Below are 18820 nucleotides of genomic sequence, written 5' to 3'. Positions count from 1 at the left end.
GATGGTGCCTCTCCAGACCAGAGGTTAGGCAAAGTCACATCACTTACCTTGGCCAGTGGAAGTGACGCATTGAAGTATTTAAGATGTCCTGTAATTCTTAAAGCTTTTTCCATCTTTGCTTATCATGATACATGTTCTGAGATGGGGTGATATGTGTTCTGAGAAGCTAAAAGAGATATGGGAGAGAAAATCCTATGGTCTAGTGATAGGCTTCCAAGTCTTTCAATGAATCCTAAGCTCCTAGGGACCATATCTAGGCTAACTTTAAGTTCTTCTGAATTGGATTGTTTCAGGTGGTATTGGATTCCCCTCAAATTCATATGTTAAGTCTTGATCCATAGTACCTCTGAATCTGACCTTGTTTGGAATAGGGTTCCAATACAATATGACTGGTGTCCTTCTAAAAAGGGGGATTTGGAAATGGACACACAGGGAGAATGACATATGAAGATAAAGGCAGAGGTTGGGGTAATGTTTCTGCAAATCAAGGAATGCCAAAGACTGCCAGCAAACCACCAGAGGGTAGGGAGAAGGCACGCAGCAGATTCTTCCTCCCATTTCCTGGAAGAAATCAGCCTTGCCAAAGCCTTGATCTCTGGCTTGTAGCCTCTGGAACTGTTAAGACCATAAATTTCTGTTGATGAAGCAACTCAATTTGTGGTGCTTTGTTATGGCAGCCCAAGCAAACAAACAGGGATGATTTTAAAAAAGTTTTTAAATTGTTATTTTTCTTTTTAACAGCTTTATTGTGATGTGCACATACTATACCACTCATCCACTTCAGACGTACAACTCAGTGGTCTCTAGTACATTCACAGCACTGTGCAATTAGCACTGGGGTCACTTTTAGAACATAATATCCCCCCAAGGAGCCCGTATTCATTATTGGTATCTCTCCATAATCCCCCACGTCATCCCTGAGCAACCGTGAATCTACTTTCTCTCCCTTTAGATTAACTTATTCTGGACATTTCACAGAAATCTGATAAATTCAGTACACGGTCTTTTGTGATTTCTTATTTTGCTGAGTTCTTGTTGTCAAGGTCCATCCAGGTTGTAGCCTGTAGCAATAATTCATTCTTTTTTTTTTTTTTTTTTTTTTTTTGTGGTGCTGGGGACTGAAACCAGGGCCTTGTACTGCAAGGCAAGCACTCTACCAACTGAGCTGTATCTCCAGCCCAACTTCACTTCTTTTTATAGCTGAGTAATATGTGGGGCTATGCCACATTTTGTCTGTGTTTCATTGGTTCATGGGTATTTGGGCCCGTTCTCCTTTTGGACTATCACGAATAAAGCTCCTATGGACATTTGTGTACAAGTTTTCCTTTGTATATGTGTTTTCATTTCTCATGGCAAATGAACCTAAGAGTGGAATTCCTGGGTCACATGGTAACTTCATTTTTAATATTTTAAGGACATATTTCCCCAAGTGGTTATATCATTTTAGATTCTCATCAACAGTGCATGAGGGCTGTAATTTATCCACCTCCTCACCATCACTTGCTATTATCTGTCTTTTTTATTATAGCCACCCTAGCGCACGTGAAATGATTGTTCATTGTGGCTTTGATTTGCGTTTCTTTAAAGGCTAATGATGTTAGACATCATTTCATCATTTCATGTACTTATTGCCCATTTATGTCTTTTCTTTGAAGAACCGTCTGCTCAAATCCTTTGCCCGTTTTCAATTAGGTTACTTAGTTGTCTTTTTGTTATAGAATTGTGTGAGTGGACTTTATAGGTCAGAATTCATTTCAGTGAGGACTAGATTTCATTGTTTTGGACCAGCAAGGTATGAATTTCTAGGACTGGTTATATTTTCTGGATATTTAGTGTCTTCCTTGAAATAAGTATTTGAGCATAGGATTAAGGGTAGAGAATTTTGAACTGAGGAGGAAGAAAATAAAAAGCATTTGGAAGCCAATGTAGTAAATCAAAATGTGCCACCCCAAAATATGTATGACTCTATTTAAGCCTGAGCTCAAAGACACCTGTTTGAAATGGACCATTTTTCCCTGGGTGTCTCTTCTATGATTGCAATAGCATGTTATTAAACTTGGTTTTTTTTCCCTTGTGAGTCTTGTTACAGGAGTCAGTCCCTGTTTATGTAGGGTAGAGAAAATGTTAGGTTTTGTTCCCTGTGCTTAGTCTCTGGGGGAGAATTTTGTCATTAATAAAGTTTTGGGGCCTTCCCTTTTTGTGCAACCTTACCCAGGGGCATCTTTCCATATTCCTGCCATTAGCCAAAGGGGAAGAATGTCTTTTTTTTTAGCCTTCTCCTCTCCTGCCCTTAAACTGGTTCATTGTGTGATTTGCTCTTTGTTGCCTTGAATTGCCCAACTCTGGACACAGGGTTGAAGGTAAGTTGAATAAGTTGTTCACCTCCCACTGAAGGATTCTGCCTTTGTTACCTGGACCAAAGCAATGAGCCTCTCCTCCCAGACTATGCAAATCCACAGCAGATAAATGTGAGCTATCAGGAGCCAATTTGCTGGGAATCTTCCCCTTAGTAATTGGCTTCATATTTCAGCTCTTAGAAAAAGTCGACTCTCATTACCACCTTTGCCTTCTCCCCTCAAGGCCAACAGAGAGAAAGAGGTAGGGCCCCTTGGAGACCAGGAAGGGGAGAGAATGAAACTGCAGATGAATTATGATTTTTTTCTCCTTATTGGCTTTACTTCCAGGTGCCCCTGCTCAGTCATGCTTCCTCAGAAAAGCACCTCATCAGCCGGCCGGGGCCTCCTTGCCAATGGTGATTGTGTCCTTCCCACCCCAGGCTCACTTTACCAAGATAGGAAGTGACAGGCAGGGAGACCTCCTGCTCTCGGGTTCTTGGGAGGGGAACACAAAGCTTTATATCACACGCTGCCACCAGGCCGGCTCTTTGGGGCTGCATTAGGCAGTCAAGCATTTTGCTGTCTGCTGAATGTCATCTCATTTAACATTTTGTTAAACAACTTCTAAAGGTCTTAACAATATGACAGATGGGCCATTGACGGGGTTCTTAGTAGCTAAGTACCAGTTTGGCTGGGCTGGATTGTGTTTATTGTTCGTTAAGTGTTATTTAAAGAACTCAGTCCTTATGCCTCCACCCCCCCTGCCCACTCCTCAATGCACACTTTCTGTGGGACCCCAGGGTGTCACGTTAGAAGCCTGTTTCTATAGAAAAGCACAGCGGAAAGGAAAGGGTGGAGAGAGGCTTGGAAAGGAGAAGCAATAAGAAGACAAGGGGAAAGAACTAGAAGGAGGCAGATAAAAAGTGTATGTGTGTGAGTATGATCACATGTGTGTGTGCATGTGCACGTGTGTGTGCATGTGCACGTGTGTGCATGTGCACGTGTGTGTGTGTGAGCATGTGTGCATGTGTGTGTACCTGCAGGGTAAGTGGCACCTGGAGGGGGTTTATGGCTTAAAGGCAAGCACAATGGTCAAGTGAGACAGAGCAGAGTGGATGACTGCAGATGGCAGGTCCTATCCATCTGAGCCTCGGCTCCAGAGACGATCACTTTCCACCTCGCTCTGTGCAGAGGTAGGCTGCTGATTGCAGCTGCCCCTGGGCTCTCCCATATGCATCTGTGTCTTGTATTCCCAGTTAACTCTGATTGGAAGGCAAGGACCCTTTTCCCTTGTTCTCTCCCCCCGAAGCAGATAACAATGTCCAACCTAGAATAAGCGCTAAGTAACTGCTTTTTGTTGATAATGAAATTTGCCAGGGCTTCACAATCAGGTGTCTGAACATTAGCTTCTACACCAATAGGACAAGGCAACTAGGGCAAGTGGTAGGTGGTTGCCTGGAATCAAGGTTGTTAAAAACAACTTTTTCCTAGCCAGAGCTGGGATTCCAAAGTCCTCCAGTGATTCGGGAATAAAAGCTTCACACTGTTTGAATATTGTCAAGAGCAAAACACTACCAAAGACAAAGAAAATGGCATAGAAGTATCAGTTGTTATCACAACAAGGCAAACAGTGGTAGAACGATGTTTTTTTCTTAGTCGAGAACGCCACTCTAGAATGTCAAGTGCAGAGAAGGACTCAGCCAATATCGGGGCAGCTTGAAACTTCAGGAATGCACCAGGTTCAATGGCTTCATGTAGCCAGATGAAGAAAGTTCAGGAAGTTACCCAAGGTCATGCAGTCGGTCAGCCGGAAACCAGCACCTGGCAGTCTACCTCGGTGCAGAGTGCTTGCGTAGTTTCCAACAGACCCTTTTGGTTGTAGTGACAGAAACCTAAGAGATGGAACAAAAACCCAAAGACACAAGGATGAATAAGCTCAGGTGATTGGGAACCTCGAGGGTGCACTGGCTTCGGGCATGGAAGCATCTAAGGACTTGTGATTCTTCCTCTACCTTCCCTCGTGCTACCCTCAGTATTGCCTTCATATTTAGGTAGGTCTCCTATGCCTGGCATAAAAGTGACTAGCGGGAGCTCCAGGTTCATATCCTACCAGCTGGCAAACCCAGCAGAAGGAGAGCAGTTCATCCTTGCTGATTTTAGCATTGATTGATTGTTTTTGACCAGCTCTGGTTTCAGGCCCATTGACCCCTTCGGGATCCTGGGGCTGACAAGGTTCTCTTCTTGATCGCCTTTGGTCAGGCTCATCTGAATTTCCTTCCTGACTAGGTCTTGGCTTTTAGAACTCTGTGACTATCTTTCATCTCCCAATTTCAGCACGAATCCTGTAAGTTGGTCTAGCCAGAATCCCCACCCTCCATACTGAATTGCCCACAGCATCTGATCAAATTCCTCATTGTCCGCCTGCCCTCAGGTGATGTCTTCCTTCAGCAAGAATCCTGTTGGGAGGACTTAAAAACAACATGCTACAGTGAGGCAGTCACATCCATGTTTACAGCAGCTCAACTCACAATAGCCAAGCTATGGAAACAACCTAGGTGTCCTTCAGTGGATAAATGGATAAAGTAAAAGTGATACATATACACGATGGAATATTACTCAGCCATAAAGAAGAATGAAATTATGGCATTTGCTGATAAATGGATGGAACTGGAAAATACCATGCTAAGTGAAATAAACCAATCCCACAAAACCAAAGGCTGAATGTTCTCTCTGATTTGTGGATGCTAACCCAAAACAAGGAAGGTTGGGGAGGGGAATAATAGAAATCCATTGGACTAGACAAAGGGAGATGAAAGGAAGGGAGAGGGAGGTAATAGGAAAGACAGTAGAATTAATTGGTCATAACTTTCCTAGTCTTGTATTTGGATATAAGACCAGGGTAACTCCACATCATGTACAACCGCAAGAGTGGAACCTAAATATAGAATAAGTTATACTTTATGTAAGTATATTCTGCCAAAATACATTCTACTGTCATGTATGACTAAAAAAAAAAAAAAAGTATTTTAAGAAAAGAATCCTGTTGGGTGTTTAACAAGTGGATAAGTGTTTTCTTTAACAGGCTGAGGGACAATGGTTGCACTGAACTGTGTGAAGCGGGGAGAATGTGGGCTAATGTCTGTGCCACGTGATGATGCTAGGGACGTTTTTCTGGTACCTGAAGGTAAGGTCTGTGTTGCTAAAGATGCCCTTTTGGAGAAGTCCCTTGCCCTTTTTAGGGTCTCTGTGCCCTTCTCTTGGGACAGCCAGCCACTCTGGCTTCCACCATCAGTGAGGGATGAAATGAGACCATGGCTTCATCAGATCCGTTCTGCAGACGAATTCGAATCTGGAGCTGGAATCCCACTTTTGTTTTTCGTACTTCCGAGACCTCTTGGACTGTTCCTACCTAAGAGAGGATACAATAACGGAGTTCAGTGTGGATCCATACGTATTTATTGATCAGCTTTCTATGTATCCACAGTGTTAGGTGCCAGGAGTCACAAAGATATATGAACAAGACTCTGAGACTATCTCATTCAAATCTAATGGGACGAGTAGCATAGATAGAGAAATAATAGTAGTGGTGGTTGGAGGGAGCTATACTCTTGGAAAGATTTTGGAATGATCAGGAATGATTTTCCAGAGGAAATAACTTCCATGTTCAAGGGATGGTAATGTGGACTAGAGTGGAATGTTGTCAGGAAAGGAGAGGAGAAGGATTGTAAGAAAATATGATGTATCGAGCATAGTCATGAACCACAGAGAATCAGCACCTGTCTAGAGAACTGTGAATATTCCAGCTTGGTTGGAGCAACACTCAGAGAGCAGGGAATGAGGAGATGTTGAAAAATCCAGCTGGGAGGTGAGCAGTTCAACCAGGAGCAGGGGAAGAGAACCTGAGCCAGGGTGGCCGCCGAGGAGAGGGCTGGCCCCAGCTGACTTCCCCGGGGAATCACGTTGATGTCCAGGGAGCTGGATCCTCAGAGATGTCCCTGAATTGCATTTTTTTACCAAATAGACTCAATTGTTGATTTTGTGAAGGCCAAAAGTCAAATCATTAGTAACTTCTTTCTAGATTGACTAGAAACCAGTGGTCTCTGGCATTATGGGACAGTATATACACATGTATATATATATATATATATATATATAATTTTTTTCAAGCATCAATTTTTTGAACATAATCAGGGGACATATTTCCTATATTGATAGGTTTTTGTTGTTGTTATGATTGGACTCAAAGACACATTTTAAGAATATACTAAGGCTAAAGCACAAGATTTGGTAGAAATCATGTCACCATTTTGCTCCAAGTTGTTGTGACCAGGGCCTTCTTGCAAAGTCAGCCTAAAATCACACTTTATAAACCATTTGTTAATTGATGAATTTTTCAGCTTCTGACTGTCCCTTATGCAGTGGTGTTCCCTTTCTATGCCTGAATTTGACATTGATAGGTTGGCGAATAATTCCTTTTCTCTTTTTCCTCTACAAATGTTATTTGAGCCCTACTTATGCTCAAGGTTCCATGTTATCTCTCTGTAAAATGCACAGAGACATCACAAACATATCAGACTTTTGAAAAGCTCATAATGGAATTCAGGTCCAGACACAGAAAGAGCTAAAGAATAAAGCAAGATGAGGTGTCACTGGGTGAAGAATGTATTTGCTAGATACTGGTGGGGAAGGGGATGGGGGCAAGAAGGTGGTAGAAATTGCATTAGGGAGAAGACTCACTCATGCCTGCTCACGAGTGGTTAAGGGTTTGTACTTCCACACGGGGTTTTCTCCTGGAAAATCCAGATAGCTGGAGATCTCGTCCTGTCCCACCCATGAGGATTTTCCCAGGTGCCAGGATTTCTGCCATTGTCTCCTTCCTTGCCCATGTGGAGAGTTATTGCTTGCCTTGGTACAGCCCTCTACTTGGCTAACAGCCAGGGGACACCTGCCCAGCAGGCACCTGGGCACTTATCTGTGGACTACATGTTTTGCATGTTTAGAAGCAGAAAAACTGGGTCAGCCTGCCATGCTGGGGCTGGGGTTCCCAGAGGTTTCCCTGGGAAACTGTGTGGAATATATTCTATGTGTGGTTTCTGGATCCAAGTAAATTGGGCCCTTAAAAGATAGCTAACTTTTTGGTAATTGGCCCAGTTTTGTCTTGAGAGATATAACTGAAATAAGTGAGAGAGATCCCTACAAATTTCCAGGGCAAAGGCGCATCTCAGAATAGATTTTGGCCATTCAGGGGACAGAAAGAGCACTTCATGGGGATGCACAGTGGAGTCACCCAGAAGGTGGTAGGTGGCTACAAACACTTCTACCTTTCCTAAGTTAGAGAAAATAACTCTGACTTCAGACCCTTCACAAAAGATTTGTCTAAAAAGCTAAATTAACTGCAAGTTGACTATGAATAGACCCAATGCAGAGAGAAAACGAGTTAGAGACTTCTCTTTATTTAAAGTGATTTATAGGTTGTTATACTTTTGGGGTTTATATGTAATACCGCTTTCTCTTTTCCATCCCAGTGCCTCAAAGCCCAAATGATATTACCGGCTGTTGCTCTGATAAGATTGGCAAACTTCCATTTGGAAGCTGAGTTAGGGCCATAGCCTGCAGTCATGATGTTCTGTAATTTTTTAAAAATGTAAAATTATGACACTTAAGAGCTAGATTATTTCATGTACGAAATCTGAAGTTTCTGGAACCTCTTGAAAAATCAGAAAATACGGTAACCCAAAGTCTGCATTCCTACACAGAAACAAGGATTTCAAGTTCATTGCTGGTTTCTCCTCGTCAGTGGGACAAGCATTCCCCTGTTGAGCACCGTCCCAACTTGACTCTGGTTCATTTCACCCAGCTCTCTTCACCCTTTAGGTCCCAGTTGGTATTTGAATTTGTGATCTCTTACCCTAACAACAAGAATAAGAACAAAACAAAACAACCCAATAATAACAACAAACTAAGTCATTGGTGTTAGCAAACAATAGAAAGGCATAATCCGGAAAGAACGCTTTAAATCTCTTTGGGGGACTTGTTTCTACCCTAAAACATAGAAAGAATGGCTTACATTGGTTAAGTAAATATCTGTGGTTGTTTGGTACTTTTGCTCTGTCTTTGGAGGGGCAATGGAATTTTCCTGTACTTCCAGGGCCATGAATCTGGATTATGGCTCTCTTAGAGAAGGCTTAAACCCTTGATTCCTGTTTGTTTAATCTTGGCAAGAGGGAGGGAAGTAGGTGCACAGTAACATTTGCATTGTCTTGCTTTTACCATTCTGAGTCTAAGCAGTTCTTTCAATTCTCGTACTTTCTAGCACTCTGCGGTCTTCTGTATCCCAAGACCTTTTTATTTCCCTAGGTATGTGGCTGAGGGAATGGGTCAGACACGATTCCTATTTCAGCACTCAGCAGCAGAATGACATGTGGATCTGATTAATTTTCATATTTGGTTTCATTCAAAATGTCTCATTACTCCCTCCTTTTTTTTTTTTGGTTAAACTTTGAATTTGAAATAACAAAATATTACAGTTGAGGTCTGATTATTGCCCTTTAAAGTTCTTTTCTTTTTCATTCTTCTATATGACCAGGCTTTACAAAAAACTATTTTACTCTAAGAAATTAGGTTTCTGGTTATCAGGAGCCCTAAATAGACGTGAATTACAAGAACGTCCTTTGAAAACTCCATGCGGCACTTGTTTCATTAAATTCCATGAAGCGACCTTAATTTAGTGGAACACTGGATAGGCTGTTCTTTTAACCTATTATCACTTTGGCCAGGCCCATAAACCATATTCATGGATGATTCCATCAAGAAGGACAACAGTGGGATTAATATTATTTCAGGATACAGTAAATGCCACAATGATGAAGCTGTTTAAGATCTGGTCACACTGAATGCATTGACATTTACTCTGCTATCACTTCATTTCCAATATTCCTTCCAAATCAGCCGATGCTAATGTTTCGGCGTGTGTGCGGAATACAATTTGGGTGGGGGTTGGGAGACTGGAAAGGGATTGTACAAGTCCTCTGCCTTCCTTTTTTTGTTTTTTTTCCTTTTGGTATTGAGAATGGGGAAACTATACTTGAATAGTTTTTTTTATATGCACTGGGCTCCAAGATGTGGGTTCATAGGATTACAAGATCTCAGGAACTGAACTTTCTCCAGGAGTTGGATCAAATAGGCCATGGGACCCCTCTTAGTTGTTACTGAATATGGGTTAGTGGTCTGATATGAGCTGAGAGAGCCTTGCTTGATGTCCTTGGCAAGTTGGCACATTGGAATTGAGTACACTGGAATTTTCTATAACGGCTCACCCTTTAGAAGTCCTTATTTGTGATTTTCCTGAATTTCCTTGATCCTTAAATTTGATGCCCCAACAATAGCATAGGCCTAAATACAGCAGAGTATGTGAAAGCTCATACATAGTTTTCGGGAATCTCTTTTGAAGAAGTAGCAAAGAAGCCATCTATTATTACTAATGAATAACCTCTCAAGGGGGTCTGGCTCCCAGTTTTAAAGGTGAAATTCTCAGGGTTGGAAGGAAATTTGAAGGTTGTCTTGTTCTTGGTTCTCAAATTACAAAGTGTCTGTGAATCACCTGAAGTCCTAGTCGATCCTGGTAACGATGGTCTGGGAGACTCCAATCCAGTCTTTCTGGTGGGAGGACTGAGAATCCACGAGCATCCTACTCCAGGTGACAGATGCTGCTGGCTGTGAATCGGCAGGACCAACCATGGCCGGTTTTGTCATTACATGAGCTTCTGGGATGTTTAAACTTCTCTCGGCAGGAAGCTTCTGGGATTCTGTTAAGGTAATCTATTCCAACTTTGAACAGCTCTGAATTCAAGTCCCACTTTCTATACTTCTCAGTTTCTGGTCTGGCTTGAGCCCTTGGTCCTGCATAGTACATTTGGCAGGATAAGAAAACATCTCCTGTAGAAAGAAAGCTTGGATCCCCAACCTTTCTAACCTGAGAGAAATTCTCCAGGTGGGGAGGGAGAGCTGAGCCAGGGGTCCCTTTTGTCTCTTTGGGGTTCTTCATTGTTTTTGATTGACCTCATCACACTCTGTTGATTCCCAGACACCCTGGTTCTCAGTGGCTCCCATTCTTTCTCAGCCCCAACTGCATGAGACTTTTCCTCTTTGAAGTTCCCATATTTTCTTGGTGTGTGTGTGTGTGTGTGTGTGTGTGTGTGTGTGTGTGTGGTGGGAGTTATACATCATAAAAATTAATTTATTTTTTTCACTTTCATTACATTGTAAATTTGTAGAAGCAGCGATTGTGTCTTAAGCATCTTCAAATCCCCTACAGCACTTCAAACACACTGAGAGTTCAAACCATGTTTATTAAATTGACTACATGGAAACTGTATCAAGAAATTCGTAGAGCAAATGTGACAAAATAAAGACCACAACAAGGTAAACTGTCACACTATATAGTGGTACCATGGGATCGGTCATATGGGTGGATTTCAGAGAAAGGAAAAGCTCAGTTGAGACAGGAACAATTGAAAAGGGCTTTGTGGGCAAGGGAGGGGAGGGAGCCTATAAATTTAAATTGGGCTGAACATAACCCATTTAATTCAACTAAGCACTGGATAGGAAGGGAGTCTAATGAATGGTGTAGGGGCACATATGGTTTCTTCCAAGGAAGTTGAGGGACAGGAGTAGATTTAAGGCAGGGGTCAGGAAACTTTTTCAGTAAGAGACTGCATAGTAAATATTTTAGGATTTGTGGGCCATATGGTCTCTGTTGCAGCTACTGAATTGTGCCCTGGGAGTGTGAAAGCAGCCACAGACAATAGGTAAATGAGTTGTCATGGCTGTGTTTCCACAAAGCATTATTATGGACACTGAAATTTAAAGTTCATATAATTTCCATGTGCCATGAAATGTTATTCTTGTTTTGATTTCTTTTTTCAACCATTTGAAATGGAAAAGTCATTCTTAGCCTCTTTTTGTACAGCGCCCATGCTAAGAATGGTTTGCATATCCCTGGTGGATGGTCTGAGAGTCCAGGCTGCGCATCTCTCTGACCAGGGTTCCACGGCTGGGTGATTGGAGTTAGATGCTGCCTGCAAGGAGGGAACGATCAGTAGTATTCAGGACAGGGTGAGTGTTCCAGAAAGATGTGCAGTGTCGTAATTGGGGCGTTATTTTCCAGGATGGTTGGTTGTAAGAATCTGTTTCCTAATGTGAGTGGAGTCTCAAGTCATGGAAGGATTTTGATAATTATTCTCTTTCCTTTCACCATTGCCTTATTGTTTATCTTCTCACACAGCCTCTCTGAGCCCAGCTCTGCCTGGCATTATTTCTCTACCTCATCAAGTTTCCTATGGCATTTCCTTAGGCATTCAGAATTATGTAAATGATTCCTTCCCAACAAAACCTTCCCCAATATTTTGGAATATGATCACATACTTAACTGATTATATATATATATATATATATAAATCTATCTATCTATCTATATAACTGATTTTATATATATATATATTTTTCTGTATCATACAAACATAAGTAATGAACAACCACACACCAAATACTTGGGAAAACACTTTGGGCTGAAAATGAGGTATTTGGATACCTTGCCAAGAGGGTGGAATGTTATGGTTTGGATGTGAGATGTCCCCCAAAAAGCTCATGTATGAGATAATGCAAGAAAATTTAGAGGAGAAATGATCGGATTAGGAGAGCTTTAACCCAATCAGTGAATTAATCCCCTGATGGGATTAACTGGGTGGTAACTGAAGACAGGAGGTAGGGTGTGGCTGGAGGAAGGAGGTTGTAGGGGTTGTGTCTTTGTGTTATATATTTTGTATCTGCCAACTGGAGACCTCTCTCTACTTCCTGGTGTGATGTTTTGAGCTGCTTCCCTCCACCACACTCTTCCACCATGATGATCAGCCTCACCGGGAGCTCTGACAAATGGAGCCAGCTGTCTATGGACTGAGACCTCTGAAACCACAAGACCCCAGATAAACTTTTCCTCCTCTCAAACAGTTTTTCTCAGGTCTTTTTGTCACAGCAGTGAAAGAGCTGACTAAAACAGTGGAACAAACTGATTCTGAGACTTGGAAGGGCCACTTTCTGTCAGGAGGAGGAGCAGGTCAGGAACAATGAGTTCAGTGTGGGATATATCAAGCTTGCCTTACCTGGGTGTTGTCTGTTACCCATTCAGGCAGATTTAACAGGCAGTTTGGTGATCAGCTACAGAATCCAGAGGAGAGAAATGGATGAGAGATACAGATTTGGAAATCTTCATTCACATGTTACAGTTGAGGCTCTTAACAGTGAGGATGTAGAATCCAAGGAGGAAGGGCTCAGCTGTGAGCCCAGGACATAGCAACCTGTAAGAGGAAGGTGGAGGCAGCTAGAGAGGTAGAGAGGGAGAGCCAGCAATGGTAGTCAAAAAGCCAGGTGGCCGGATTGGGGAGGTGTGTGTGTGTGGTGGGGGGAGTTTGAAGGAGACAGTAGCCAGCAACACCAAAATGACCAGAAAGTCAACTAAGAAAATTTCTGTGAAATTAACACTGTATTGAGCAATAGTTCATTAGTGCTTTGAATAGCCAAGAGCTGTGAAGGTCCACGGCAGGGTCAGAATGTGATGCTTTGGGTAATATAAAGTACAACGTGAATCATTAAATAAAAGCCAATACAAATAATGCAAAACCTTCAAAGAAATCATCTTATTGTGTACTCTCAAATTTAAAAGAGGACTAAAGAGGTGTGGGGAAGGCTTGGCCCAGCAAACCTCCCACATGCCCTTGGGTTTCCAGGTGGGTAAAACCTGGACAAAACCAGGCCACAGAGGGCATCTCCTGACCTCTGCCTGGCAAAGGCAGTGCACAGCCCGCTCCTTGCTCCCCGAGGTTCTCTTATTCAGAGCACTTTGCAGGGCTGGTCTTGTGGCGGGAGAGGCCCTCACGGTGGACCTTACTGGTCCAGTAGCTCCATTTTGTAGATAAGGAAACTGAGATCCAGAGGAGTGAAGTCACTTGTTCAATGTACCTTGGCAAATTGAAGCCGGTTCAAGCAACCTACACTGTAGTCCAGGGGCATTCCTATTAGGCTCCATTGCCTGAGCCGAATAATTAAATACATAACAGGTTTTTTTTTTTTTTGGTGTGGTAAAATATAAGTGACTTAAAGTTTACCAGATTTTAACTGAATTCAGAGGCATAAAATACATTCATAATATTCTCCCACCATTACCACCAGTGCCATCTCCAGAATCTTTCATCTTCCTCAACAGAGACTCTGTACACATTAGATAACACCTCCACATTCTCCTTCCCTCCAGCCCTGGCGATTGCATTCTCCCTGCTGTCTATGAGCTTGCTTATTCTAGGTGACTCATATCAGAGGATTCATGCAGTGTTTGTTCTTTAATGTCTGACTTATTCCACAGGACAATGTCTTTAAGACTCATCTGTAGTGTAGCACATATAGGATTTCCTGCCTTTATATGATGAATAGTGTTTCATTGTATGTCTATACCACATTTTGTTAATCCATTCATCTGTCCTTGGACCCTTGGGATTTTTCCACCTTTTGGTTATTATAAATAATGCTGCTAAGAACCTTGTCATGCAAGACCAAAGTTCTGTTGAAGACCCTGCTTGCCATTATTTTGGTATATACCTAGATTGTTGGAACATGTGGTCATTCTATGTTTAACTTTTTTGAGGAACCACCAAACTGTTCACAGATTCTTTTTTTTTTTTTTTATTTTCCAGTATTTGGGGAATTAGAGCTACTGAGGGAAAAAACCCTGAAATTAAGGAATTCATAGTGTAGTGGAAGAGGAATAGTATAAATATAGATTATGATAGAATGTTCTAAGAATGATGCAGAATAACAGCTGAGAACTGTCAAAATCCACAGCAGGGTCAGAGAAACTCTAAGGGAGTCAGGAAAAATTTCCTATTGGGGTTGGCCCTGAAGAAATTGATAGTGAAGAACGAATGGCCAGAAAAGGTACCAGGTTTGAGGGTACAGTTATTCCTTTCCAATTATGAGGAGCAGCATTTGAAAAGGCATGGCAGATGTTCAAGTCAGGGTTACAAAGTCTACAAATAGCTGTGTCTTAATTCCTGCAGGTCAGAGCCCTCAACTGCTGCTGACATTGCTGTGGTAATAAATGGGTAAAAATGGGCAGGGCATGGTGTCACATGCCTGTAATCACAGTGATTCAGGAGGCCAAGGCAGGAGGATTACAAGTTGGAGGCCAGCTTTAGCAACTATATCAGACCCTAGGCAACTTAGTGAGATCCTGCCTAAAACTAAAAAAAATATAAAGGTCTGGGGATGTGACTCAGTGGTTAAGTGTCCCTGGGTTCAATACCCAGTACTAAAGGAATAAAAATAAAGGTAAAGATGGGCCGTCCCAAGCCAGTCATGCCATATCAATTGTACAGTTTTGGGGAAATGTTGGATCCATGAGGCAGAAATCCTGGACTCACCTTTTTTCAATATGCATTTTCTTATACAAAATATAAAAATGGCATTAACTTTTCTCTTTTGTACATGAGTGCTTTGTGAACATTTGATACCATAAGTGTCTGAAAATGTTTACAAGAATATAGCAGATATTAGCAATCCATTTATATTCTGTTTGGGAAGAATATGGCATATTTTATTTTCCAAAAATGGGTGGAGTTAGAGAATATCAAGCTAAGTGAAATAAACCAAACCCCCAAAACCAAAGGCCGAATGTTTTCTCTGATATGTGGAAGCTAATTCACAATAAGGTGGGGGGATAGGAAAGAACAGAGTTACTTTATAGTAGGTAGAGGGGAGTGATGGGAGGGGAAGGGGGTGGGAGAAGGAAGGATAGAGTGAAACAGACGTTATTACCTCATGTGCATGTGCATGACCCATGCGATCCTGCAATATGTACAATCAGAAAAATGAGAGTTTACACTCCATTTATGTATGATCTATCAATGTATAAATGCATTCTACTGTCATGTACAACTAAGTAGAACAAATAAAATAAAAAATAATATTTCTGACCCCACATGCTGATCCCCATAAGGAAGGGAAGTCAACTTCCACTTTCTTTGACTCGGGTGAGCCTCCATGACTGCCTTCAAGAGAATAATGTGGCATCGAGAAGATGTGTGGCTTCTGATTTAGGCCATAAGGTGACATGTTATGACTAGCTTTCCATCAGACCATGTTGATCCTGGGAGCCTAGTGGCCATGGTAGGAGGAACCGCGGACCACATTGGCTCTGCAGAGATTTTGTAGCAGTAACACCCAGCGTAGGTCTCAGATTTGGCCTCCATCAATTGCCAGGGATGTGAGTGAATGAGGTAGCAGATGAATCCGCTCCCAGTCTTTGGGCCTCCCAACTGAGAGCCCAGTCATCATGGAGCAGAGACTACTCTGAATCCCCGACCCACACAATTCGTGAGTATAGTCGATGGTTGTTTCACAGCGCTGTGTTCAAGTCATTTACGAGGCAGCCATAGTCACTAGAATAGTATGAATGTGCGATATGTATGTATGTGTGTGTATAGACAAACATGCTCACTCAAGTGCGGCCCAAGGTCCAAGGATCTCATGAATGGGGAGGACTCAACACAGGTCTGTTTCCCTTCCTGTGAAATCAGATAAGCCAATTCATAATAAGGCATCAGAATCTGACTAATAGTAAATGGAACTCCTGGCAGGGTGGCAGTTTGCTAAAGGTGGCAATCTGAGGTGAGAATGGGCTTGAAGCTGCTGGGAACCTCCTCCTCAAATCTTTTTTCCAGATGAAGAACAACTCTGAAGGATAGGGCTGCTCTGAAGGATAGGGCTGCTCTATATCACCCCTTACCTGCTGCCTCCCTCCCTCCCGGTCTCTGTCCCTCCCACTCACCCTCCCTCCCTCTATTCTTCCCTCCCTCCCTCCCTCCCTCCCCCCTCTCTCTTTCTCTCTCCTTCCTTCCTTCCTTCCCTCCTTCCTTCCTTCCTTCCTTCCTTCCTTCCTTCCTTCCTTCCTTCCTTCTCTCTCTCTCTCTCTCTCTCTCTCTCTCTCTCTCTCTCTCTTTTTCTTTCTTTCTTTCTTTTCTTTCTACTGAGGATGGAACCAAGGGTGCTCTACCCCTGACCTACATCCCCAGTCAATTATTTTAACTTTAATTTTGAGACAGGATCTTGCTAAATCGCAGAGAAACTTGTGATCTTCCTGCCTTAGCTCCCTGAATAGGTGGGATTTCAGACCTAAGTCATTGTGCTTGGCTTTGTATTTTTTTCTTTACTTTCATTTTCTACAGCTCTGAAGAAGAGGTGGTGCTTTCCTGTACTATCCCAATGGGTCAAAGTTCTGGGGAGAGCTTCATGACAGGAAGTCAACAAAATGAACAGGAAAAGACCCTCAAACAATGTGAGTGGAAGGAGGAAGCCTGGAATGACATTAGTCCCTCCTGTTCAGAATCCTGGTGTGTCGTGGTGTGGGGGTAAATGTCCAAGCCTCCCAACTTTGTGTGGGGCTTCAGGTTCCCCCAAGCCCTGCCCTGTTCCTTGGGGCTGCCATGGGGGTGCTACTTTACTCCTGTTCTTGACTAAGGAGGCCAGATTCCTGCTGCCCCCAGACTTCCCGAGTTGGCAGTGTCTCACCTTTTATAACTATTTTGATTCTCAGGAAAGATGAGGAGAGGGGGAATGGGCGGTGATATGATTCTGTTTTCCTCTGCCAGTCACCCCTCTCATCCCTCTCTCCCCCCATGTTCTCCTTCACCTTTTTGCCCTTTTCTATTGTCCTTCCTCTCCTATTTTCTTTCTACCTTCCCATTTCCTGCTCCTTGTCCTTTTTGTCCCTTCATATTTCATCCCTCCATTTTTTTTCTCAATTCTCTTTTAAGGACCAAATATTTTAATTTTGATGTGAGTGGTGGTAAGCTGGGGCAGAGGGACACGGGTTCCCATTCTGTAACAACAGGATCATGATTAAGGAGACGCTGGAGGAGAAAAGTGAAGAGAAGGGGGTTTGGGAGCTACTTTGGGGGAGAGGGGAGTTAGCTGGGAGGAGAAGGGGGTATAGGATCAGGATGCCTGAGGACGAAGAGCCCCCTGGACAACTGCAGCATCACTGGAGAAGCAGATGGGGTGTAGAAGCCCTGGCTTCCTGGATCTCTCCATCAGAGGCTAGAAGTCTCTCGTGTCATCTGGAAGGCTTTGGCTGAATAAAACCCATGGGAACTGTCAGAGCCTTTACGGCTTTTAAAGACATGCTTCTTTGATTTATCCCCTGGGAATTCCAGCCCAAATGGCTTGCTATTGAGATTGCAGGTCATCTGTTCAGGGCAGTTACCCCCAATGCCCAGAAACATACACACTTCAAACTTATATCTGATTGATTTTCTGTTTCCAGGTGGTTAATGGAAAAAAGTTGGATTCTGGCTCCCTGGCCTCTGTGGAGCAGCTGATAAATAGCTATTTTCTGTGGGATGGCTACCGAGCGCCATCCTGTCATACCTGAACCAAGCTGGCTGCTTGAATAGGTGGAAGATGAATCCAGTCTATTTTCAGCTCTGCTAATTTGCAAGCACATCCTGCTCTGCTCTTCAACTTGGTCCGAGTCACAAGGTCAATGGGTTTAAACTCTGGCTGCTCAGCATCAATTTGCTTTGGAGCAGGCAACTGTGGATTCTGGATCACATGTCCCTAAGAAGCCAGCCTCCTCCGTTTCCCATCCTGCCTGTTTAACGAGGGGATTTGGTTATTTGCGGGTTGGACTGACACCCTCCCTCTCCTCTTCCAAAGAGGGGCACTTCCTCTGCTGCCATCCTCTTTGTTCTTTGGGGCGTCGTGGACAGGGTCAGAGATGGAATGCCCACCCAGTCCGCAGGCCAAGCAGCTGGGTGGTGTCAGCTTACCCTGGCACCAGATGTGATGCCCAGCTTCTATCATCAGTCCTTTGAAGAATGACACTCAGCTGCAGCAGGCCAGCTGTAAACGGGGACTCACTCTAGGGGTGGGAAGAGCCAAGGGAAACAGGCTCGGCATTTCCAGGCTTGCTTCACTTTCTATTTCCCTTTTTAAGACCGTGATCCCTTGGAAGCTTTTACAACAGTAATGATTTGGCCGAGTGTGGATGGTCTGCCTCCCTCAGTGGGCTGAGTGGGTGAGAGGCGAGCATCTGGCAGAAACCGATGAAAGGCAGGAAGTTCAGAATTACCTCCCAACAATTTCTGCTTCAGTTTAGGATTCCTGAACCTGGTAATGTGGCGGACCAGCTGACAGAGGACCTGCCAGACCGAGAAGCAGACTTGAGTTTTGAGTTAAGGGCAAATGCTCAGGATGGGGGCTGCAGGGAGAGACCAGATGATGGGGGGCCTTTTCTTCCCACCGAGGTGACACAGGAAGGGTTTAGGCCTTAGGTAGAAGTGGGGATGTTTTGCATGAGTTCTTGGCTGCTTCGCTCGCCTGTCTTTTCTCCAGGGGACACCTATGGTCTTTGCTTACTTTCTAACAAGATCCCTGACCAC

The sequence above is a fragment of the Sciurus carolinensis genome, chromosome 13, assembly GCF_902686445.1.
Source record: "Sciurus carolinensis chromosome 13, mSciCar1.2, whole genome shotgun sequence".
NCBI classification, from domain to species: Eukaryota; Metazoa; Chordata; class Mammalia; order Rodentia; family Sciuridae; genus Sciurus; species Sciurus carolinensis.
The sequence above is the reverse complement of the archived record's forward strand: the minus strand, read 5'-3'. Positions refer to the sequence as shown.